We start from the raw sequence: 27235 nt of genomic DNA, 5'->3' as shown, positions 1-27235 counted from the left end.
ATCGTGCGCTGCTGGCGGAAACTGGGGATAATCCCAAGGATAACTGGGGTTAGACCCAAGGATCTGCGTTGCTTTTGAAGATCTTTGACGATATGCTGTAGATACCTGAACTATCACAACTCAAATGGTTTGTGAGAAGAGGATGAAGGATACAGGATCCTTATCTTTTGGTAAAAAGTAAGGAAATGTAATAGTTTTAAGATAAGGACATTACCAGAGTAAGGATCACTGACATCACCGGGATTCTTTGAGGATACTTCAATGTAAGGATCACATGCTTGAAGGATCATGTTCACATAAAGTATCTCTTTAAGTGAACAACATTCCAGGCTCTTGGTAACAAGTTTCCTTCCATAGTTAGCAATCTGTATGCCCCCTTTCCTGCTTCAGCTTCAATCAAGTAGGGGCCTTCCCACTTTGGTGCTAACTTCCCGTCAGCAGGATTAATAGTGTTTTGGAATGTTTTTCTCAACACCATATCTCCGACTTGGAACTTCCTTATCCTAACATTTTTGTTGTAAGCACCGGCCATTCTTTGTTGGTAGCTTGCCATCCTTATCCTAGCCAGATCCTTGATTTCCTCAATAGTATCCAAATCCTGAGCCAGGATTGTAGCATTCTCTTCAGGATCACGAGCACTTGTTCTAGCAGTTGGGATCACCATCTCTGTTGGGATCACTGCTTCTGCCCCAAATACTAAAGAGAAAGGTGTTTGACCAGTGGCATTCTTGGGAGTTGTTCTATCAGCCCATAGCACATAAGGTAACTCCTCTGCCCATTTTCCCTTCTTGGATCCTAGCTTCTTCTTCAGATTGTTGATGATGATCTTGTTGGATGATTCTGCTTGGCCATTGGCTTGTGGATGAACTGGTGTTGAAGTTATCATCTTAATTCCCCAACTGTCACAAAAGTTAGTGGTTCTGCTTCCAATGAATTGGGAACCATTATCACATACAATTTCAGAGGGAATGCCAAATCTAGTTATAATGTTTCTTTTGATAAAGGATATAACTTCTTTTTCTCTGACTTGAGCAAAAGCTTCAGCCTCTATCCACTTAGAGAAGTAGTCAGTCATGGCAAGCATAAATACTTTTCCACCAGGTGCTTTAGGGAGCTTGCCAACTATATCCATTCCCCATCTCATGAATGGCCAAGAGGATGGTATGGGGTGTAGCAATTCAGCTGGTTGATGAAGGATATTGCTGTGTCTTTGACAAGGATCACATTTCCTAGCATATTCTACAGCATCCCTTTTCATGGTTGGCCAGTAGTATCCTGTTCTAAGGATCCTTGAGAATAATGCCCTGCCCCCAGTGTGGTTTCCACAATCTCCTTCATGGAAGTCTCTCAACACTTCTTCAATTTCAGGATCCTCAATACACCTTAAATATGGTCCTGCAAGGGATCGTTTATATAGCACATTATTTAAGATTGTAAATTGAGATACCTTAATCCTGAAAGCTCTAGGATTTTCTCCCATCGGAATCTCCCCGTGTTGCAAGTATTTCATGATTGGTGAGACCCATGATCCTGCATAAGATTGAGCTTCTTCACTAGGGATTACTGTAGTATCCTCTTCTATTTCCATGGCCACTTGATTTTCAATAGCAGGAGCCAGGATATGGATGATAGGGATACTTATGTCTTCTGGAATTTTTAAGGATGATCCTAAGTTGGCCAATGCATCAGCTTCCGTGTTATCCTCCCTTGGTACCTGTGTTAAGCTGAAAGAAACAAAAGAGAGTGCCAATTCCTTGACTATTTCTAAATATTTGGTTAGTTTTTCACCTTTAACAGCATAGGATCCCTTAAAGTGATTGGTGATCAATAATGAGTCTACATATACTTTAAGATATTTTACCCCCATATCCTTAGCAATTTGCAAGCCAGCAATTAAGGCTTCATATTCAGCCTCATTGTTAGTTGCTTGGAACTCACAGGCTATGGAGTGGGGTATTATGTCCCCCTGTGGCGATTTTAGTAGTATCCCGAGCCCTGTGCCCTTGACATTTGAGGATCCATCAGTGTGTAGTATCCAAGGATCCTTGGTCTCATCCAGCTGCTGGACCTCCAATTCTGCTTCTTTTTGTAGATCACTACTGAAATCAGCCACAAAGTCAGCTAGTGCTTGGGATTTGATGGCTGTTCTTGGCTCATATCTTATATCATGGGCACTAAGCTTTACCGCCCACTTAGCCATTCTTCCCGACATCTCTGGTTTCCTGAGGACATTCTTAATTGGAAAGTTAGTTCTAACAACAATAGTATGGGTTTCAAAATAATGCCTTAGCTTAGTTGATGCCATGATTAATGCAAGAATAAGTTTTTCGAGGTGTGAGTACCTGGATTCGGCATCAAGTAAACTCTTACTTACATAGTAGATAGGATATTGTGTACCTTCGTGATCCTTAACAAGGACAGCACTTACAGCGGTTGAGGATACCGCCAAATATAAGGATAACACATCTCCTTTTTCGGGCTTTGATAATGCTGGTGCTGAGGACATATATTCTTTAAGGGCTTGTAAAGCATTCTCATGTTTCTCAGTCCATTCAAATTTCTTGTTCTTCCTTAGGATATCGTAAAATTCTTTACATTTTTCTGAGGATTTTGATATGAACCTGTTCAGAGCTGCTATCCTGCCTGTTAGCCTTTGCACATCCTTAGCATTGGCAGGGGACTTGATGTTTATTAGTGCTTTAATTTGCTCCGGACTTGCCTCAATGCCCCTCTGAGTTACCATATATCCTAGGAATTTACCTGCCTTAACACCAAAGTGGCATTTTGAAGGATTAAGCTTCATGTTATAATTATCAAGGATATCAAATGCTTCCTCCAAATCCCTTAGGTGATCCTCAGCTTTCTTCGATTTGACTACCATATCATCTATGTATACTTCCATAGTTTGTCCAATTTGATCTTTGAACATCATATTCACCAGCCTTTGATATGTTGCACCTGCATTTCTTAATCCAAAAGGCATGGCAATATAACAATACAAACCTGTTGGGGTCATAAAGGCTGTATCCTCTTGGTCAGATGGTTCCATCTGAATTTGTTGGAATCCAGATGATGCATCCATAAAGGTCAACAGTTCATGCCCTGCTGTTGCATCCACCATGGAGTCAATGTGGGGTAATGGGAAAGGATCCTTGGGACATGCCTTATTCAGATCGGTGAAGTCGACACATACCCTCCACTTTCCATTTTTCTTTTGGACAACGACCACATTGGCTAACCATTTTGGATACTTTACCTCTCTGATCATACCTGCTCGAAGTAGTCTCTCTACTTCTTCTTGGATAATGGCATTCCTTTCTGGTGCAAACTTCCTCCTTTTTTGATGGATTGGTTTGATAGACCTGTCAATGCCAAGTTTGTGAGTAATAATATCCTTAGATATACCTGTCATATCTTCATGTTTCCAAGCAAAGGTAGATTTTCTTCTTTTGAGGAAGGATATTAAGTCTTCTTTCATCTTGCCAAGGATCCCTGATCCGATGTAGATTTTTGATTCAGGATCACTAGGACCCAAGAGGATTTCGTCCACATCTTGTTCCCTTGCCTCCAAGACATTCCTCGGAGGATACTGTAATTGCTATTGCTCCCTTGGCTTCGAGGTTGGCTTCATGGATGAGGTATAACAATCCTTAGCCTCCTGCTGATCACTGTCGATCTTGATTATCCCCCATGGGCTAGGGAGCTTCACACATTGATGGTAGGTGGATGGGACTGCTTTCATATCATGTATCCATGGCCTGCCAAGGATAACATTGCAACAAGACAAACAGTCAATAACACAAAATTTTTGATAATTATGTAATCCTTCCACGTAGATTGGGAGTTTGATGTCCCCCAGTGTTTTCTTCGTTTCTCCACTGAATCCTACAAGCACGGAGGATCTTGGTGTGATGTCTGATTCTGGGATACCCATTTTCTTCAGAACATCAAGCTGGATAATGTTCACTGAGCTTCCTCCATCGATAAGGATCCTGCGGACAAAATGGTTAGAGATAAAGAGAGTAATAACTAAACTATCATGATGAGGATCCATAATGTTAATGCGATCATCCTCATCAAACGTTATCATCTTCCCCTCTGAGATACTTGATGTTCTAATAGGTCTTTCTCCATTATCCATTTTTGACTCCTTTGCATGCCTTTTGGCCGCCGATAAGGATTTACCACAGATGTCTGATCCTCCGGAAATAAAGTTGATCAGTTGTGCATTTGCTGGAGGTGCTGGAGCCTTTTCAGGGATCCTTTCAGGATCCTGAGTCCTTTGCTTTTTTCTTCCCAACAATTCTTTTAGGTGCTCCTTGCTTAACAGATATCCAATCTCTTTTCTTAAAGCTATGCATTCTTCAGTTAGATGCCCGAAATCCTCATGGTATGCACACCATTTTGACTTGTCTTTAGTCCCGGATGGTTTATCATTCTTCCTGGGCCACCTAGCTTTTTCACCTAGATTCTGCATTGCAAGGATTAGTTCATGATTATCAACGGAAAAACAATATTCTGAGATTGGAGGATAATCTTCATCATCCTCTTCTTGGTCAACAGCATGCACATTCTGGTTCTTATTTCTATGGTAGGATTTGAATTTGTTGTTCTTGAAGGAGGACCCTTGCTTCTCCTGTTTTGAGGATCCTACTTGTCTCTCCTGGATCCTCTTGTCATCCTCTAGCCGGATGAATCTGAGTGCTCGAGTTCTTACTTCATCTAGATTCCTGCATGGTGTCATAACAAGATCATCATAGAATAATGAATCCTTAAGCAGTCCCATTTTGAAGGCTTCAACTGCCGTAGCCATATCCAAGTTGGGAATGTCTAAGGATTCTTTACTAAATTTAGTTATATAATCCCTTAATGATTCATTATGATTTTGAGTTATCCTGTACAAATCACTAGTTAATCTTTCAAATTTTCTACTACGAGAGAATTGGTTATTGAATAAATTAACTAAATTAGCAAATGAAGTAATAGAGTAAGGGGGAAGACTTAGCAGCCACTTAAGAGCTGATCCAGTAAGAGTGGATCCAAATCCTTTACATAGGCATGCTTCCTTCAACTTTTCCGGGATAGGATTGATCTCCATCCTCTCCCTGTATTGTGCTATGTGCTCCTATGGATCCGTTGTACCATCATATAGCTTCATAGTAGGGATATGGAACCTTTTGGGTACCTCTGCATCACAAATCGGTGGTGCAAAGCGAGATACCTTATGGCTTCCATCTGCAATCTCTGGGATAGGCTTGACTACCCCTGGAACACTTGAGATCATATCTTTTAGCTTCTGCAACTCCCTGGCCATAGCATGATTGGTACCTGTATCCTGCATGAATCCATGGTTAGTGGTAGGATAATTATTTAAAGTGTTACCTCCCATTGGGTTCAAGTTAGGGAATCCATATTGCTGGGATCCTGGAACAACGGAGGGACCAGTGGAAGCAATGGTCTGTATTGGAATGAAGTCCCCTTGATGGATATCTAGACTTCCTGTTTGCAAACTTTTTAGGGATCCTGGCATCTGGGAGGATCCTGGTATCTGGAAGGATCCTGGTATCTGGGATGATCCTGGAACGAAGGAGGATCCTTGAACCTGGGATGATCCTGGAACGAAGGAGGATCCTTGAACCTGGGATGATCCTGGAACAAAGTAGGATCCTTGAAACTGCTGTGCTCCCGGATAGGCTCCCGAATTCATGAAGGATCCTATATGCTGGGGATAGGATCCTGCCGGCTGAAAGTGTGAGCCTGATGCCTGAGTCATTGCTGTCGATCCGAGGTGCAATCCTCTTGATTCTCCCATAATTTGCACGTCTGGAATTCCTGATGGCTGAGAAGTAATCATTGGAGTATCAAAGCTCAAAGACTTGGGCATCAGTGGGGAATGATCCTCTGCCGTTTTCTTTTGTCTTTTGAGATCTCCAATTTCCCTGAGGATCCTTTCATTAGTTTCATCCTGCCGCTACATACGATCCTTCATCTGCAAAATCAAAGTAAATATATCACTAGTACTGGGAATATAAGAATTCATAGCAGAGGAAGATGGAGGTTTAGAATTAGTAGGAGTTTGTCTCTTCTCAGCATTCTTCTGGGATCCTGCCGGTGGTGGAGGCAGAATGTTCTGGGACGAGGTGACTGCAGACATTGCCGTGGACATGTTTTTCAATGATGAAGCCATGTAATTCTTCGAAATGATTTTGAACAAAGAGTTTTCTTATGAATGAAGCACCAATTGCCCCACGGTGGGCGCCAAACTGTTTTGGTCAAAAATCACACAAGGATAATGTAACCAAACTTTATGTAAACGGGGTATGATGCTTGGTTAATTACAAAAGTAAAGGATCACTTTTATGAGAAATATGCAAAGACACAATGATTTATACGAGGAAAAAGCCCTTGATCAATGTATGATCTCCGGCATAAAAAACCTCGGGTGACGGCAACTACCGATCACCAACTTCAATATAAGAAAAATATAGTTACAACTTCGGATGATAATGAGCTGAGTACAAGGATCACTATAGTTTCGAGTGTCTAAGCGTGTGAGAATTCTGTTGTGTGTCGTCGTGTGTTCTTCCAAATGAGGAAGAGTGGTATTTATACAAGTGTAGGTGACCTATTTTAGGTAAAAAGACTAATAATCAGCTCATTACCCCTTTAGAAATAAAAGACAATCTAGCCTAAATTGCCGCCCATAAATCAAGCTAAGTTTCCATATCCTTTGCAACGTCTATCTTCGATTAAGCTCATGCTATAATTGTGAAGACGCGTCCCTTGATTATGGTGCTAAGAGCGTATCCTGCTAGATGTTCCTGCAAAATAACATTGTTTTAAACGAAGGTAACTGTTAGCATGAGGATCCTTTGATGGTCCATGATCCTGATCCTGAAGTCCTGCTGAGGATCACTGTCTGCCAAAGAAACAAGGATCACTGGTTAGGATCACGTATAATAAAAATCCAGCCCTAACACCAATAATGAAGCAGAATATAAGCTTTGATTGCAGGATTATAATTGGCTAAGAATATGAATATCAAGAATTTGCAAGTATATGTTGATTCCTTGTTAATTACTAATTATTTTAATGGATCCTACGCAGTCAAGGGTGAGAAATTAATCGAATACCTCGGTATTCTCAAAAAATTAGCAGGATATTTCGATATTTTTACACTTGAACAGGTACCAAGAGAGGATAACACCGAAGCAGACGCATTGGCAAACTTGGGATCATCAATCAGGATACCAGACGGGACCCCAATACCAATATTACATATCCTGTATCCTGCAACGAATCCTCAGGATAAAGAAGTAGCAGGTATTCAGGATCCTAGAGCGGTGTATCCTGAAGAGGATCCTAAATCCTGGACGGCTCCAATCATGAGATATCTCAAGGAAGGACAAATCCCCGGAGATGAAAATCCTAAGGCGTTTAGGATGAAGGTATCACGATTCACTATTATAAATAATATTTTATACGAGAAATCTCTTGCAGGACCATACTTGAGATGCTTGGAGGATCCTGAAGCCAAAGAAGTACTTCAGGATATACATGAAGGGGATTGTGGTAACCATACTAGGGGCAGGTCATTATTCTCAAAAGTGTTGAGGACAGGATATTATTGGCCAACAATGAGAAAAGATGCCGCAGAATATGCTCAAAGATGTGATGCATGTCAGAGACATAGTAACATATTGCACCAGCCTGCTGAACCGTTATATCCTATTGTTTCCCCTTGGCCATTTATGAAGTGGGGCATGGATATAGTAGGAAAGCTTCCAAAGGCTTCAGGAGGGAAGGTTTTTATGTTGGCAATGACAGATTATTTCTCCAAATGGGTTGAAGCCGAGGCATTTGTTCAAGTTAGGGATCAAGAAGTAGTATCCTTCATAAAGAGAAATATCTTGACCAGATTTGGAGTACCAGCCGAGATAATCTGTGACAACGGTTCTCAATTCATTAGTAAAAGAACTACTGACTTCTGCAAGAGTTGGGGGATCAAAATGATAACATCTACTCCAGTACATCCTCAAGCGAATGGACAAGCAGAATCCTCAAACAAGATAATTGTCAACAATTTGAAGAAAAGACTTGGGGCTAAGAAGGGAAGATGGGCAGAAGAATTACCATTTGTCCTATGGGCTGACAGGACAATTGTGAAGAATGCTACTGGGCAAACTCCATTTTCCTTAGTATTTGGAGCAGAGGCAGTAATCCCAACAGAGATGGCGATACCTACAGCAAGATCCAACCTCTGGGATCCTGAGAAGAATCCTGAAGCCCTATGTCAAGAATTGGATACTATTGATGAAACAAGGGATGCGGCAAAGTTGAGAATGGCAGCATATCAACAAAGAATATCCAGAGCATATAATAAGAATATCAGGACCAGAAGATTTAAGGTTGGAGATTGGGTGTTAAGAAAGGCTTTTCAGAATACTACGAATCCTGCTGATGGGAAGTTGGCCCCAAAATGGGAAGGACCCTATGAGATTGAATCACAATCCGGAAAAGGAGCATACCAGCTTAAGAATATGGAAGGGGATATACTACCAAGATCCTGGAATGCTGTACATCTCAAAGCCTATTTCAATTGAGTTTAGAATTTAATTTCTAACTCAAGATGGTATGAATTCTGTCTCTTTTGAATATACTTTATTTTATTTGAACCCAATACTAACTTAAGCATCGGAGGGGTGTTAGCCAAGCTAACACCCACCTAAGTTTTGGAATGTTTTGCAGTATATGCTTCGGGATATAGTTCCAGGATGCACACTCAGGATGTTTCGGAAGACTAGAGGATTGGCCCCCTCTCTCACGAATAAGGGATCCTGATCCCTTCATAGGTTTAAAGGTATTCACCTTTCATCCGAATTGGGTTTAAACACCCCGCCTGGAGCGCAAGTTATTCGGGAATAGTTCAAGGTGGCGGGACCAGTTCATGTAAAAGTGGCTGACAATTTCGTTACTGTTGGCTATATCCTGAATTCTAAAGGTATATGAGGATTGATCACCCTCTCTCACGAAAGGGTATTTTCATACTCTCTAAGGTTTAAAGGTTTTCACCTTTCTGAGTATTGGAGTTTATACACTCCCGCCTGTAGCGCATGAAAATTTGGGATTATCCCCAGGATACTAAGGATTTATCTCCAGGATGTTTTCGGATTTTACCCCAATAACACAAGAACTGTTTATGCAGTCTAAGTAAGTTTTTCTAAGTATTGAAAGATTTTGTACACCGGGGACATTTCTCCTAAGGTAATTATGTAAGGCACTAAGAGTCAAGTTTGGACCAAGCATGCAAGGACTGGGGACATCTTGGTACAAGGAATTGCAAAAAGGATTGAAGTTTGAAACTAGGCTTATACTCTATTCCTGGTATGATCTTTCCTTTGCGAATCCTACGCAATTTGATTGAGCTTTTGAAACCATGTCAGAAGTTTAATCCTCCTGACTAGGATATATCTTCAAGATATATCCTCAGAATATATTCTCAGGATATAATACAGGATATCTGTTTGGAATATTTGGTGTGCGGAACTTAAGTTTAAAATCAAAATGGAATTTGTTTATGAAAGCTAAGTAGATCATTTTATTCCTTTGAACACTTTAAACTATTTGAGGTCTTACAAAGAACAAACTATTTTGAAACTCTATCCAAGATCTGGGGATTTTGAGAAGATCTATTTGGCAAAGTTTGTTTTTACGAGATATTGCTAAAAATATGGATTGAGGTATTTAAATGATTACAAAAATAAACAGTATATAATGAGAAACTAAAGCATTGAAAAAGGCAAATAAGTCAAAGGTAGGTTATATTATTAACATGTAAAAAGTTGTGCTTTTGGTTTCACCTTAAACTAAGGCCCATCTACCAAAAGCACAACAGTTTCCTAATTAGATTTACTTAACAGATTGAAGGCTTCATCTCAAACCGAGACCCATCCGCCATCAACTGTTATAATGTTCAAAATATACCATACTGACTAATGACCAAGGGCTTCGTCCTGAAACCCAGGACCCATCCACCTTTGGCCATTATATTGTCTTAATGCAGGAAAGTAAATTGTTCTAAAACAGGAAAAGGAAATTGTTCAGGGATTATAAACCATAACCATCAAGTTTAAAAAAGTGGGCTCCGGCCTCGGCATAAACATCCATCATTGCCCACTTCGCTGCTTTCAAGGGGCAGCACCCTCTTCAGCCACTACTCCATCAGCACCTGCTCCAGCATCACCCCTGAGATTCTTCTCAGCATCAGCCGCTTCCTCCGCTGCCTTGGAAGGCTCTTCACCCGCAAGCTTGGCAGGATATTCAACGGGACTTCCCCCGAGGTCTTTCAGTTTTGCCTCCCAAGCCTTCACATTCCAGGAAGGGCATTCAAAGCCCAAAGTTTTGGCTTCATAAGCCATCTTTAGCCTGGCTTGTAGGAGGGAGATTACAATTGATCCCTTGAGACCTTCTCGGTAGGAAGTCTTATCCTGCTCGAATTGGAGTTGGGCGGCGTCCATCTTGGCTTGGGCATCTTCGTTGGCCTTGTTGATAGCAGCTTTGGCTTCTTGGGTCACGGCCTTGAACTTGTCTTCATAATGCTGAGATTGTGCTTTGGCGATCATCCCTTGGTCAACAATGGTTTCTTCAGCTTTCTTGAGCTTGATCTCCAGCATCTTGTTAAGCCCGCAAGCATCCTCATAAAGGAACATGAGACGTTCCAGACCCTACAACCGAAAGCACAGGCATCAATATATATGTAAAATAACCAGTATATGCTGCAGGATATAGGTTAAGGATATGAAACTGATTAAGAAAGCCAGTCATGAAGCCGCTGGATTCAACAAACCCGTGGTTTTCAAAGGGGAAGGTTTCAGATGAGGCTGGAGAGTCAGTCTCCTTTCTTTTTCGGGAACTTGAGGCACGTGGCTTGGTAGCAGGAGAAGGCTTAGGAACAACTACCGGTTTAGGGCCGGATGCTGGTTTGGAAGTAGAGGCAGACTTGCTGGGTTCCTTCTTCACTTGGACAGGAATGGGATAACTATCCAATTCATCGAGATCAAAGACCTCTGGAGCTTTGACCGGTGCTGCTAAACAGGGAAAATATCTAAAACTTTACTCTTGTCTCTTACTATAATATTAATAAATGTGCAAAATTTATGAGATTCTTACCAGACATATCTGACGAGGAGTACTGGCTTGAACTTGGAAGATGCTGTGAAAAGGATCTGTCACAATCAGGCAACTGGTAGATCCGGTTGATTCGTTCTTGAGATTCTTCAGAAGGAGGAGCTAACTCTTTGAAGTTTGCTGCAAAAGGGAGAAATCATGATATTAGCACAGGATACATCACCAGGAAACGTTTGGGAATATCTAAAAAACCCTAAACCCTACCGGAGGTCAACCATTTCACCGGAAGGCTTTCGCCCTCGGGAATGGAATCCCGTCTAACAAAGAAGAATTTTCGTTGTCACCCATCCTCGTTTTTTGAAGCTTTGAGGATGAGGGGATTGCTAGAGGTTGAAAAAAGCAAGAAGCGACTATTGCCGTGAGATCGGAGGCGGTAAGCAAGTGGAAGGTCTTTGATACAGAGATCGGGGACGTGAAGGGTTTTGATTTGGTTAAGCATAATCAGCACTCTCCAGACCATAGGCATCGTCTGGGCAAAGCAGAGACCGGTAATTCGAAAGAACTCCATGATGAATTCCGGGAATGGATATCGGAGACCAAGAGAAAAAGGATATGATGAGAAGCAAATCCACTCCTCGGAACTTACGTCGGAACGAATGCTCCGGTCGAATGGACGGATAATCGCTGTGTCGGAAAAAGCACCGGAGGTTCTTAACACGTTGATATCAGCATTATCGAAGGAGCACACCTCCTTCTCGGGATTTTTCAGCAGATTCTGGTTGACAAACGACGAAGTGGACTCGCCGGAGTGAGAACGTGTTTTGGTGGCCATCGGGAAATTTGAACGAGAAAAAGTTAAGAGTTAAGAAGAGAAAAGTACCTGAGAATTCCGAGAGAGATGATCGTATATCAACAAGAAAGAGAGAAGATATAGGGGCTAAATGGATAGCCATTGAGTGAAAAACGCGTTGGAAGTTGCACAATGTCACTTCAAGCGTCAATCCAATTTAATTGCCTCGATGCACGAAATAAATCTTAAAATATATCCGTTGGAGTTGGTATACCAACAGATATATTTTGGGGACAATTGTTATGAGCCATTTTCTGAAACCATATCCTGACTAATATTCTGATTGTGATTGTTTATTTGTGATCAGGATACTGGGCGGGGATATTGCTAACATCCTGGATAATATCCCGAGGTATATCAAATTAATCACGTGCAGGTTAAAGGCTGGGACTTGCTAACGGTCAATTGGACTTCTTCTCCTCAAGACTCGGGCGTATCTGTTGAGGGAGAGACGTTGAATCCGAAAGACTAGGTCTACAACGTTCGGCTAAGGAATATTCGTTGGATCCCGGTTTTAGAGGATAGTTAGTTACATTATCTTTGCTATAAATAGATGGGGGCGGATAAGTTTAAGGCACACAACTTTTCACTAACACTCTCGTACACTTTCACTCTCGAGCTTACTGCAAACACCACACTTGTATCCGAATTATATTGTAACACTTAGTCGATCCGCACCACATCCTGCACTGTATCCTGAAATTTGAAGCAATAACAAGAACAAGGCAGCTGCGATTGTCAGCTCCCGAGGTTTTATGCCGGAGATCTAGATCGATCAAGGGCTTTCCTCGTACATATCGTGTCAACCCCTTTACTTTTTGCTCATTGTTTGATCGTAGATACAGCTCGATATCCTGAGCCGTATCCTGAAATTGTTTTTTGCAAAGAATTTAATGAACACTTTTTTGAACATATTCTCTTAGCACACTACCTCACAAAACTAATTTGATCACTTAATTACTTAGGTAATTTTTGACCAAAACAGTGCACATGTGCACTATATCCGTAATAGTGCACATGTGCAATACAACCAAAAACTTTTTTTTTTTTTTGAAAATTTTTTCCATGCATAAAAAGCTGCGAATTTTTTATAAAAATTAAAAAAAAAATTGGCATGTTTTTTTTGGCTTTTTTAGTTAGTTTTTTGGTTTTTTCATTTAAACTAGTTTTCTCATGATTCATCCCCTATATATATATATATATATATATATATATATATATATATATATATATATATATATATATATATAATGTAAGTATCTATAGAAAACCCACTTTAATTTAGAAAACCCGGAAAACTCAAAACTCCCGATGTTTTTTTCTTTTGAAAAAATTTACACATGTTATATACATGTTTTTAAGGGTTTTGGGCAAAAAAAAATCAAAAAAGCGCCGAGTAGTTATTTTTTAAAAAAATAAACAAGTTTTGGTGTAACACATGTTACAAATATGTCAGATGAATGTAACATGTGTTACACCAAAACTTGTTTATTTTTTTAAAAATATCTACTCGGCGCTTTTTTGATTTTTTTTTGCCCAAAACCCTTAAAAACATGCATATAACATGTGTAAAATTTTTCAAAACAAAAAAACATCGGGAGCTTTGAGTTTCCTGGGTTTTCTAAATTAAAGTGGGTTTTCTATACATCCTTCCCCTATATATATATATATATATATATATATATATATATATATATATATATATATATATATATATATATATATATTAGATGAAACAGATAAATCTGCCCAAACCTCAAGGATGATTTTAGCATTTTACTCTATTTTACTTTATTTTACTTTTTTTTAATATGATAACTGTTTATACTATGATTGATATAAAAAGTAATTATTGTTCTTCTTCTTATTATTATTTTTGTAAATTTACGAGAAATTTATCTACTGTTGGCCATGATTAAGCGTTACTAAAAAATAAGTATATTTTATGTTGTATCAATGCATTTTATATCAGCATACTAGAAAGGTGACTCCTTATTTTATTATACAAATTTACTAATTCTTGTTGAAACCCTTTCATATATAGTTTTATATTTTATATTAGCAAAAATGTGTCAACGATTTTATAGTAAAGAATAAGATCCTCTTGTAGGTGAAACATGAAGTTGTTCTTTATCTTCCTTGAAGAATGAAACAAGAATCTTTAACCCAGATCCTGAGCTATTAGCTGGCTTTGCTTTATCCTTGATTGTTCATGAACCTCTTGAAGAATATGATTTTTTTCCTTTCGTCTACTTGTAGCATATTTTTAAATTGTTTTGTCGTTGTTAATGACAATATTCATGCCATTTCTTTTGTTCGGTAGAGATTTCTATAAGCCCTAACCCAACCTTTTACTTTTACTTCTTCAAAATAATAATAAGCTTCTTTAAAAAATATATGTGACTTTGAATAATAATAGTTTTTCAGATATAATGTATTTCTACTACTAGTTTTAATATATTTACCACGGAGTAATCTAACTTATAATAAAAACTTCATATAATGTTATACTAGAATTACCACCCGCCGCAATGCAGCGGAGGATTCATTAGTTATATATTATGTTAGATGAAAGACAAATGTTTCTCACATGACCACGAGCCTATGTGAACCGATAAAAAGTAATCAATCGCACGTTGCGACAGACCTATCAAACAGGAAAAATAGACGCGCTGCGACGGACATGTTAAACAGGAAAAAAATAGATGAAAAAACGTTGAACCCCACACGCACGTTGCGACGTGTTAACTCGAAAATTTAGAACGACACGTTAAACGGAGAACTTATGAAAAATAAAAAGTATATAAGAAACTAAAGTTGAAAGTAAAAAAAATGTTGAGATTAAATTGCGAAAGATGAAAAGTTTGGGTTGAAAGTAAAAAAAAAAAAATTAAATGAGTTAAATTGCAAAAAGATGAAAACTTTTGAATTAGAAGTGAAAAATCAAATTAATCAAAGGGTTAAAATACCAAAGATTGAAACTTTAGACTTAAATTGCCAAAGATTGAAACTTTAGAGTTAAAAAAGAAATCAATTTCAGATTATGAAAACAAAAGAGATAAATAGATTTAGTTAAATTGATGTTTAATATTATTATTAATATTATTATTATTATTATTTAATAAAAGAGATAAATAAAAAAATAAAGGTGAGAAATTACCAGAGAATGGCACGTGTTCAAAAATGATTTTTGTTTATTAGTATAGAAAGATGACAACACTTTCTCCTAAATTTTATAATTTAAAAAAAATCTAAATTTTTATAAAATTCTCAATTAAAGTAATCTAATCTAACAAATATGAAATATTGGTTTATCAGTTTATCGATCCTCACTATTATTATTATATTAAATAGTAAACAAAAAATTCGGTGTATATATATATATATATATATATATATGGGAAGGTTCATTTGAGAAGAAAATTAAATTGAGAAGAAAAAGAACAAAGGGTAATTTTGTAAAACATTAAATAGTTTTTTCCACTTATTTCATTTATTATCATTTTTGACTAATTAATTAGTCATAAAGACTATTATCCTCCACACTAACTTTTTTTGCCTACACACATCAAAAGTTATCCTACATATTTCGAAATTCATCATACACGTTGAAATTTATCCTACACAACTCTTAATTTGTCCTACACAACTCGTAATTTATCCTACACTTTGAATTATTTTATTTTATTTTTTTGAAATAATATATATTTTGAAGATAAGTTACAAAAAATTTAATGTATTAGCTATTAAAGAGAAAGACTACAAATTAATAATCTATGTAGATTTACCAATGTACCCTTGTAGTAACATTAAATAGTTATATTAAATGAAGTAAAACAAAGCATTCTTATTGGTTGAAATTTGTTCTTTTTTCTTCTTACAAAAAATTTCTTCTCATTTGAACTCTCCACTATATATATTGTTTAATTTGAATCAATATATGTATATGAATGTTCGTGTGAGACATTGTTACCGTCTAAATTTTCTTCCATTAAGTATTCGTTTGAGATTTATGATGGTGTTGTAGATTGAGATTCACGTTCATACTCGGGAATCATAGTTTGATTTTGTTTGTCATTATGACTACAGTTAATAAGAATTAATATTAACAGTAGATGATGTAGTATTCGTTTATACACAGATTCTTTTTAGATAGCAATAGTTATGAGTTTTCTTGGTGCATTACCCTTGTGTAATACACATACGGATTGCTCACGTTGTTTATTATAAATAACCTAGTTTTTTTGGCCATGGTTGTTAATACATACACCTGTGTACAACGAAATAACATTCCATATGTGACCTAAGTGTTTTAATCGTACAATTCTCTTTTTTAGACATGCATAAATGTATTTAAAAAAGGGCTTCGTGTGCTTAAAAAATTCATCATAGCTTGTATATAATTACATTTTTTAGGTTTAACTATTTGTTGTTAATATAAATGTGCAGAGTCGGTTTCCAGTATATGAAAGTCCCAATGGGACCAGGTATTGGACACCAACTGTGCCTCCCCGTTCCAAACCAATGGTAAAATATAGATTTAGTTCTAGCAAGCTTTGGTACACGTTTGGGAACCTCAAAAAAAGAAAAAATAGGCAACAAAACTATTACAAATCGGCGGTACGTTTTGTGTTCTAAAGCCAACAAAGCTAAGCGTAAAGATTGTATGATTGATGTTGTTAACTCTATTTCACCATCACGTCGATACAACACTAAAGTTACAAGTTGTAAGGCTTGTGTTAAATTTGTTCGTTTAAAAGATTCATCAAAGTACGAACTATATGACTTTGTTGAACAACACAACCATGGATTTACCTCACCCGAGAATCTTGACTTATCACTAAAGCGAAGAAAGCTAGAAAGACAAGTTTTTTGATGAAATTCAATATGATGCGGAAGTTAATAAGAAGGGTGTAGTCTACCAGGAAATTCTTGCTCATGCAGAACTAGAAGAGGTGTCATGTACAACACCAAAGAAAATTCGTAATAGAGGTTGTGGCAAGCGTAAACGACCCTTTGGCCCCAAGGAAAAAGCAATAAAGAAAATAAAAAAACATAGAAGGAAATGTAATTTTGCTGCAAAAGCGTACGGAAGCATGATAAACGGAATTGTCCGTTTAAAAAAGGCGAGCCAACTGATGAGCCACCAAAAGACGATTCGCCGACAGAAGAAGAGGACGAGGATCATGAGGATGAGTATGAAGAGTATGAAGAAGAAACAAGCACCAGAAATGATGTGCAATCTGAAGAAAGTGAAGACAATGGTAGTGAATTTTAGAATACTTTTAAACCTTTCATACACTACTCATAGTCGAATTATTATTTTTTGTTTTACATAACTTGTTCATGGATATTATTTGATTTCAGATCAACTTTTTGTTCCATATATATTATTTGTTTTACATAATTATTATACTTTTGTACTAGATGCTTTACATAATTTTGGTTTTACCGTAATATTGGTTTTAAGCTAAATAGTGTATACATCTACAACAGTGTACAATAAACAGGCACATGTTCAATACACAAGTGAACGTGTTTCAATTTCATTTGGATACGAGTTTTTTTATTAACTATAGTGACGATTTTAAAGTCAACGGGCACACGTTAAATACATAAGTGTATCACTTTACAAATACAAAGGTGAATCATACTCAATTTTCTATAGTATATACTTATTACATTTCTAATTCAGTTTCTAATAACTAGCGTATGTTGATTACCATTCAGGTGGTTTCTAAAATTGATATATATTAAATCGATTTATCTTAAACATCACACACATGTCCACTCGGTCCCTTAATGTGTGACCAACAAAAATATTAATAAAAACCACACCAAACAAAGGTTTAACTTTCAAATTCTAAACAAAAAAACACCAAAAACTAAACAAATGTACCAACATATTTAAGGGAATGTCTAGAAATGACACCATGAAATGTATTTCATTGTCCGCTTTATAGCGAACTAATTAAAACCTTTTTTTGAAACCTTGTCATATTCGACTGCTTCCGCCATTATTCGATCATGATGCTTGTTAACTTTTGAGCAAACTAACTTCACCATGTATTTCTTCCTTAAACGTGTCAAACAAGCCTTCTTTTCGTTATGTGCGAGTAAAAACACCACTATCCCACTTCTCATCTATTACGCCGAACCACGTTTCCATATGACGCATAAGGAACACCCCACAATAAACCGACTTTCCAACCGTCGCCTATTCAAAATCCAATCTTTTCGGTATTGCGGCTTCAAAACTCAGAAATTTCGGATGATTAACCAACTTCAAGTACTTCGTGAAAACGTCTTTCTGCACGAATATCAAATTGTTATCATTTTCACAGAAATAACTAATCAAATGTATGTTAGAACTAATATCTTACCATTTTGAATGGTGTTGTTTTCTTGAATAAATCGTCATCATTTACTAGCTTAATTGGACTCTCCGTTACATCCATATTGTCGGTGACCGTAATTGCTTCTTTTTCCATATCAAAACAAACCAAATAAAAATGGCCGAATTCAAGAATCGTGAAACAGAAGTAGTTGGTCATTGACATGCGTGATACTTTCTTCTCGACCACTAGAAACAAAGCGCTTCTAAATCATTCAAGATGCTCAATATCGCCGTATTTTGGTTTACATAACAGATCTTCAGCCTGTAGGTTATATAACACAGAACCCAAACTCTATAATTCATATTTGCATATCAAAATTTTTAAATTAGAATCAAAACTTTTTTATTAAAGCTTACATGACAATCCGTATGGTAGAACAAACACGGCTTTGTGCCCTTAGTTCTATCAGCAAACCCAAAAATATGTGTGTCCTTTATCCTATCACGCTCATCGACATTAAGCATCGATGCAAAACAATTTACAATTACGGCTTCTATCCACTCGCTGGGGAACAAATCTTTCATTTGAAAAAAATAAAGGCCTATTTCAGCCTCGATCTTAAAAACGAGTTCCCTGCACATTTCGAATAACATTACATATTCGTAGATTTTTTGGTTATCTTCGTGTACAAATAAAATTTAAGTTGTGCACACACCTTTGTATAAATATGTATAATCCAGTATGTATACATATGTAGATTCTTTGTACACATATGTACATATGTTTTCAAAGTACTACACACTTGTGTACAACATTGAACTCATATGTACAGGGGATTGAACACAAATTTACAACGATGTACAACGAGAAATCATTACATGTACGGTCATTATTAACTTTTTAAATTACAATATGCAGTTATTTTGTTATCGTATATACAATTACAAAAGACTTTTGTTTACCCAGCCCTGTGTACACATATGTATACACATCATTGTACACATATGTACAATACTATATTATGTTTTTATTGACTGGTGTTCAAATTTGAGCATATGTATAGAACATTGAACAAATATTTTATGTGCACATCGTCGTACACATATGTATACACATCATTGTACACATATGTACAATACTAAAAGTAACATGTATTTTTTTAATCCACTAAACAAACACAAACTTATATAAGTTAACTAAACAAAAACTTATATCAATCATCAAATTTACAATACATAGATGAATGAAATACACATGTGTATACAACAACTAACTATTATATAACCTGCGTAATTTGTTAAAAAATACACATGTGTATCAATGATCCTAATTAACAAACAGATGGCTCATGTGAATTCGGAAAATACAACTACACTCGAAAAATACTTGATCGAAAGCAATAATACAATATAACATCATGATAAACCTTAAAACTCTAACCTAAAACAACATAAACTACAACAAATACCATAAAACTTTTTACCCTAAATTTCAATTCAAGCCCTAGATTATAGAACTTTAAATTAATGGATAAATAATGAAATGAAAAACAAAATCGGTCACAAATCATTGCAATATTCAAGCTTTACGATCATTGTTGTGTACCTTTGTTGCTTGAAAGATCATAGAATTGTCGTGATTTTTGGGAAATTGTCGTCAAACACTCTGTTTTAGTCGCCTGTGTTCCTTGATCGAGAAGGAGAGAGACAAATATGTTTATTATAACAAACAACAGGATCAATAAGGGATTTAATTTGATTTGATTAGATTTTAAATAATGGAAACAATTTAGGTTTCCAGTTATATCTTTTTTGGGTGTGTTCAATTACAAAAAAAAAAAACCCTTTTCATAGTTAATTTAATAAATAACTAATACATCAAAATTAACATCATACAATTTACCATCATACCATTGTTTAAAATCTCAAGATGATGGAAATCAATGGTCCATATTAGTTCACACACTTCACTTTTGGGAGAGTGTTCACTCTAGAACCCTATCCTCTATATATATATATATATATATATATATATATATATATATATATATATATATAGAAAGTATAATGTACAAAAGCCCTAATCATACTTCATGTACGCGACAAGGAGATCTTAACGCGTGGCACCGATTAAGATTTCCCATTAAGGGCAAATTAGACATTTTCATTATTGAGGCAGGATAATTCAGACATTTACTAACATCAAGAGAATTATGCGAATTCGTTATCTCCTGCATCGCGGTAATTACGATTCGAATCAGTTTCAAATATTTTCCATTTTTCAAAGTATCAAATTAGCGGTTATAGGTGTGCAATTAGGGTTACTATCACTTATTGTTTGAAATGGATCCACAGAGCAATAATGCACGAAACACAGATGATATTGAATTTGAAGATCCTGAAGTCCATGCCATTCATGATTGCTAAGCATTTGAGGAAACCGACATCAGACAACCACGTTCTATTAGACGATCAGACCAGTAAGTTGTCAATTAATCATTTTAATTTTCCAGAAATCAACGAAATTATTGTTGTCTGATGTTTTGTATTTGATCATGCATCATTATTTGATAATTAGTTTTTTTTTTAAATGAATGTTTCATAAATCACGCATGTTTATAAGCTATATAGTGTAGGAGACCTGTGTAATTCCACCAAACATGCGTTATTATTACGAAGTATACAGTACTGGCTGGTTTTTTTCTACCCGCGTTATTATTGAGGCAAGATGCGTGATTTTTTCTTTGTGTGATTTCTTTTTTTATTTCCCTGTGTGTCTTGTTTTAGAGCTCATGTTTTCTTTGTCATTTCCAAATGTGTAGATGAAAGATTGTATATTCCTGAGGTAGCTTCATCATGTGTTCCTGTTATAGGAATGGAATTCACTTCCATAGAGCAAGCATATGTTTTTTTATCAAACATATGCCGAGAAGGCAGGATTCTCTGCTCGAAAAGGAGGTGAACATCATAGTGGTGGTATTATCAAGACTAAATACGTTATGTGTTCAAAGGAGGGGCATAAACCACAGGCATTTGATGATCCTTATTTGAAGTTGTCTAAGCCATTTAAAAGTAGGAACATACCGACTATTCGAACCGGGTGTAAAGCACAAATTAAGCTTTGTTCGGCGGATGGGGTGTTGTATAAGGTTGATAAGTTTGTTCAATCGCATAATCATTCATTCATGTGCCCCAAAGATATGCATTTATTACCGGCTTATAGGTATCTGTCCGAAACACAAGAAGAGATGATATGGGAGCTTGGTACATGGAGCTTGGTACATTGAATCTTGGGCCAGTGAAAGCCTTCAATATAATGAGACAAAGATACGGAGGTTTTGAAAATGTTGGCGCAACTAAAGACGACTGCAAGAATTTTAGAGCTAGGATACATAGCTATATAGGAGAGTATGATGCAGATATGGTTATCAATAGGTTGATCGATAAAAAGTAGTTTATGATTGATTATTCATTTGTACATTCAGTCGATGAAAACAAACGATTAACTGGCCTGTTCTGGGCCGATGGTTTATGCACATAACTATGCTGAGTTTGGAGATGTCATATCGTTTGATGCTACATTCAAAACCAACAAGTTAGTCTTCACTTTAATGTTTTATCTGTTATTTTTTTTTTGTATAATTTTGTTGTTTTTTATTCATTTTATTTCATCATTTTGAAGGTATAAAATGGTTTTTGTACCCTTTACTGGTATTGATAACCACTGTCAGACTGTGACGCTTGGAGCCGGGTTGCTAGCATCCGAAAGCATTGAATCATACAAATGGGTGTTAGAATCATTTTTGGACTCATTTGGTAACCGAAGGTGGTCGTCACTGATCAGGACCCCGCGATGAAACAAGCTATCGAAGCAGTGTTCGATAAGAGTAGGCACAGATTATGTATGTGGCACATAATGAACAAAGTTGCCGATAAGGTTAGACTCAACTATAACATGCGTTATTACTATTACAACCGGCGTAATAACTATAAAGATTTCTGATTTTTATATGCACTTGTACAAAAAGTTCATCATGCGTTATTATTTCCTACACTCAGTTTTTTTTCCAAAAAGCGTGAATAATTATAAATATTTCTGATTTTTGTTCATTGCAATGCTTTGTTTTAATAGGTGGGACATGAGTTGTGTAACAACGAAGACTTCAAAAGACGTATGTGTGACATTGTATGGACTGATTCGATTGCGCCAGAAACGTTTGAGAGAGAATGGAAACTGATAATGATTGAATTCGGTCTAACCGAGAATAAATGGATTGACGATATGTTTAGCATGAGGTCTTCGTAGATTCCAACTTTCTATCATCATGAGCCTATGTCTGGGCTCATGCGGACCACCTCCAGATCAGAGAGTGAAAACCATTTTTTCTGTCAGGTGGCGAATTCTCAACTAACCCTTGTTGAGTTTGTTAACCATTTTGATGGTGCAATGGACGTGCAAAGATTCAACCATCGGAAAAATGACCATATTTCTAGAAATACAACCCCAGATAACTGGCCTGAAACTACCTTAGAGGATGATGCTATGAAAATTTACACCAGGTCCATTTTTGCTGATTAACAGGCAGAGTTATATGGAACACTGTCCGAGTGCCTTCCTATGGAGACTAAAATCGAGGAACCGTTCTTGAAGATAAGTATGAAGGATTGGAAAGCCCATAGTGACGGTTTATTAGAGGTAACACTATCTAGACCAGCTAACACGCGTTATTACATAACAACGTGTGTTTTTTCCTTGATTTTTAATTTTCAATTTTTTTTTGTTTAGGTTTCTTTCAAGAAGGGGGAGGATGTAATTGCATCATGTAGTTGTCGCAGGTTTGAACAATATGGATTGTTGTGCAAACATATATACTTTGTGTTCAAGATGTTCAAAGTGAAAGAAATTCCCAACAAGTACGTTATGAGAAGATGGACCAAAGACGTGGTACCAAATGATCTAAATAACATATTTGATTTAAGTGTTGATGATAACGATGGGCATAAAAAGGCCAAAGAGGTTGCGTATGAGATAATGCAGACCGAAGAGTATCTTATTGGTAACTTGATGAGAGATTTTGATCCTCTAGTTATAGTCAGGGATCGGATGAGGGAGATGAAAGAAATGGTTGATGAACTTCGCATAACCAAGCCCGTCGACCCTAAGTTTGATAGATATTCAAGGTTAATCGGTTATGAGAAACCGAACACTGATGCTCCACCTACAGTCCGTGTGCCAACCGGTATTAGAAACAAAGGACGCGGTTCACATAAGCGGATTAAATCAAAAAAAGAAAGATTATTAGTAAAAAAAGCAAGAGAAGTCGGACATGCAGTGTTTGCAATACCAAAGGTCATGATATCCGAACTTGCGATGTTTTAAAGGGTCAAGCTAGTGCTGCTGATAAGAAGGGGAAGAAAAGAAGAGTAATTCAGTTAGAGACTGACTGATCCTGGTTTAGTAGACGAAGAGGACGAGGAGGCAGAAACTGCTGAGGGAGAGGAGGAGTATGAGGAGGTTGACGAAGCAGATGATAGTGATTCTGAATGGGAAGAGCTAAACGACGACGACGAGTAATTTTTGACACAATTGCATACATTTAAACATTGGTTTTTTCATGCCTTTTTTAAGAAACAACTTTATGTGATCTGTGATCTTGACATTTTATCATGCGTGATTTTAATACCATTTTATTTCGTTTACCCTGCCATGCGTGATTAATTATACCAACTCAACTGATCGTTTTTTTATCCCTTTTCAATATGCAGATGCGTTATTTACCATATTGGACCTTAACCTAAAATCATAAATATACAAGACTATCTCAAATGGAGATCTCAAATGACCATTAAACCCCTCTCTAACATTTTGTATAACCTGTCTTAACTCCTGTTCACAGCTATTTCAACCAAAAACATACCCAAACACAGATTTTTTTTTCATAACTAGCGTCTTTAAATGTAACATGCATGATAATTTTTAACATGCCTTTTTCATATAAATAACGCCAAAACACCATACATAGATACCTGAAAAGGTATCAAAACATGTTAAAAGTAAGCCTACATGATTTTTCTAAATATATCCACATATTAGTTTCTATTGCCAAAAACCACCATAGTTGTAAGTTTTCAAAATACCAACATTATAACATCCCCAAAAATCAACAAAAAGTTGATTAATCAGACATACCACCTAGTTCGATGTGAATATCTTCCCAAGCTCCTTGTCACTGGTCTCCATCTTCTCTTGCACCGTCTCCACTACATCCTTGAGATATGAGTAAACCAAGTGATCAACAGATGCCTGATCCTTCATGAGCTTTATGCCGTTGTCCCTCAACGAAGATTTTGGTTCTTCTAGTAGTTTCCCCCAGACTTCTTGGTTCATCTTCTGCTGTTCTAAGACCTTCCTCTGCACATCAAAAATACTGTTAGTAGAGTTTACATCAGAAGCAAACTCTGTCAACGTGCGGCTGGAGAGGAGCTCCTTGATGGCTTTGCTTGCCGGATCATTTAGACATTTTTGTTTCTTGATGAGAGTTGTTATTTTTTTTTTTTTGCAAAAATCTAATATGGGGAATCATATATGTATGAATATTATGATTTAATATGGTAGTTGTGGGAGATTTGGTAAGTAAAATTAAATATCTCACATAATTACCAGTCATGTCGATTTGGAAGGCTATTTGTAGGTTTCATTATTATTAAGATTAATTAAATTTTATATCAACTTGCAGCTTGCATATTGTTTAATATTTTTAACAAAGTTCAATAGCTTACATAATTCACAAATAGGACGTGCGTGATTATCATGACATGCGTTATTATTTATACATGCATGATTATTTTTATACATGCGTGATAATTTATACATGCGTGATTATCTTACATAATATCTGTACTGGACCAAGAAACCTCCAAAAAAACAGCTAGAATGATTTCTGAACCATATAGCTGTCATGCTTAATAATGTTAGATGTCCTCTTGTTTGGTATTTCCTTTTATATATCACTGAAAGAGCATTCAAATAATAACGCAAAAGATGGCAGATTCTTGTAATTCATCTTGTGGTTCTTCTTCATCATCAGGTATGAGTGTTTATGTCAAAAAGAGAATTGAGGAACAAATTGCTAAAGACAAGTCTTGTAAAGACTTGTTGGAAACTAACATTTCTAGGGTCAGAGAGAACATGAACAGGCGAGAAGAGATATTCAATTTGCTATCTGGTATGAAAGAGTCAAGTGTCCGAGAGGTGGCTAGGATGTTTATGGTTGATCTAGGAGAGCGGGATGAGATACAGTTAATGGAGCTTGCGGATGAAATAACCGTCTTAAGATGCTCTATGGACACGAAGATCAAGTTTTTGGAGTCCTTTTTCTGATGGGTATTATGTATCATTTTCATCTGGGTAGTGAAACCATGTGCTTTTTATGTTTATCTAAGTGTTTTTCTTGTATCGAATTTGTGTTTGAATAAGGAAATTTTCCCATTGTTTTTACATTTTTCATGTTATCTGATATCATAGTTTATGAGTAATCAGCAAATTTAAGAATTAAAAATAAAATTAAAAAACGAACATGTCAAATATGTTTACAACAAAGTAGTTCTACGACGTAACATCTATGGTGCTTGCGTTCTTCGTAAATTCCTTAGCTTTGTCATACACTTCTTTCCTTATAAGATTGTAGTCAGACAATACAATCTTACTAAGATACCGGTACCGCAAGAATCGAAGTTGTGAATCTTGAATGGTCTTTTTATCTTCATTCACAAACCCCGAATTCCATGGTGATTTGCCTTTGTACGTCTCCATATGTCTCATAGTGAAGACACCATAGTCAAATCCGTTTTGAAGAGTTCTCCAATCCATTTCCTTTCGAATTATGCTTGTTTCCAAGTTTGTTATCCACTCTTTTCGTCGTATCTTGTCTTTTAGGTATAGAACTAGAACTCTTCGCTATAATCACGATAAAAAATCATATTAGCACCTAGTCATTATAATATATAGTCGTTTTTGTATATAAAGCTAAGTCTTCAAGAATTACCAGCTTTTCAGGGCGCCCACGGTAGCGTTTGCTAAACGATTCGTCAAACCTAGAGTTATCAATTAACTCAATTTCACCATTTTTCAAGTGAAAGCATAGGCACCAGAAATGATCAGATAGTAGTACTGGAATGAAGATAAGATCCACTGTGTCAACTTTCTTGACCTGATACTTACACAGTATATCGTCTAGGCTTGGTGCAAATACTTTCAATCAATCATTGTCTGTGTATTTTGGCCCAAACATTTCGTCAGGCTGCAAAAATTATGGTGATTTTTTTCATTAAACTCCATCTGTCTATTAAGCTTAAACAGGCGTGATTATCATATAGTATGCTTGGTTAACCTTAAACATGTGTGCATTAACTTTCAACATGCGTGATTATCATATAGCATGCTTGGTTAACCTTAAACATGTGTGCATTAACTTTCAACAGGCGTGATTATCATATAACATGCTTGGTTAACCTTAAACATGTGTGCATTAACTTTCAACATGCGTGATAATCATATAACGTGCGTGATTACAATTCGATATGTGTGATTTAACATAGTAAAATACATACATGCGTGATTAACTAAGTAAAATACATACATGCGTGATTATTATGGAAAAACTTACAATCATTGTACTTGGCAAGAACAGCCTGTAGGGTGATATTTTTTGTCCCTTTTTTTCTCTTCAAAGTTTAACACATCTACAAACGCGTCCACTCCATTTGAAGCTATGTATTACGATGGGTGAAAGCTTTCAAAAATGATTTTTAGTGTTTCGACTCCACTTTCAGACTTGTATATCAATGAGCTGTTGTTTAAAACCAAAAAGGACAGTTTAAAAAGAGATCAAGATTTTAAGCGGTTTAAAAGAGACAAAACA

This window comes from Helianthus annuus, chromosome 15 (genome assembly GCF_002127325.2).
Source record: "Helianthus annuus cultivar XRQ/B chromosome 15, HanXRQr2.0-SUNRISE, whole genome shotgun sequence".
Taxonomy (NCBI): Eukaryota; Viridiplantae; Streptophyta; class Magnoliopsida; order Asterales; family Asteraceae; genus Helianthus; species Helianthus annuus.
The sequence above is the reverse complement of the archived record's forward strand: the minus strand, read 5'-3'. Positions refer to the sequence as shown.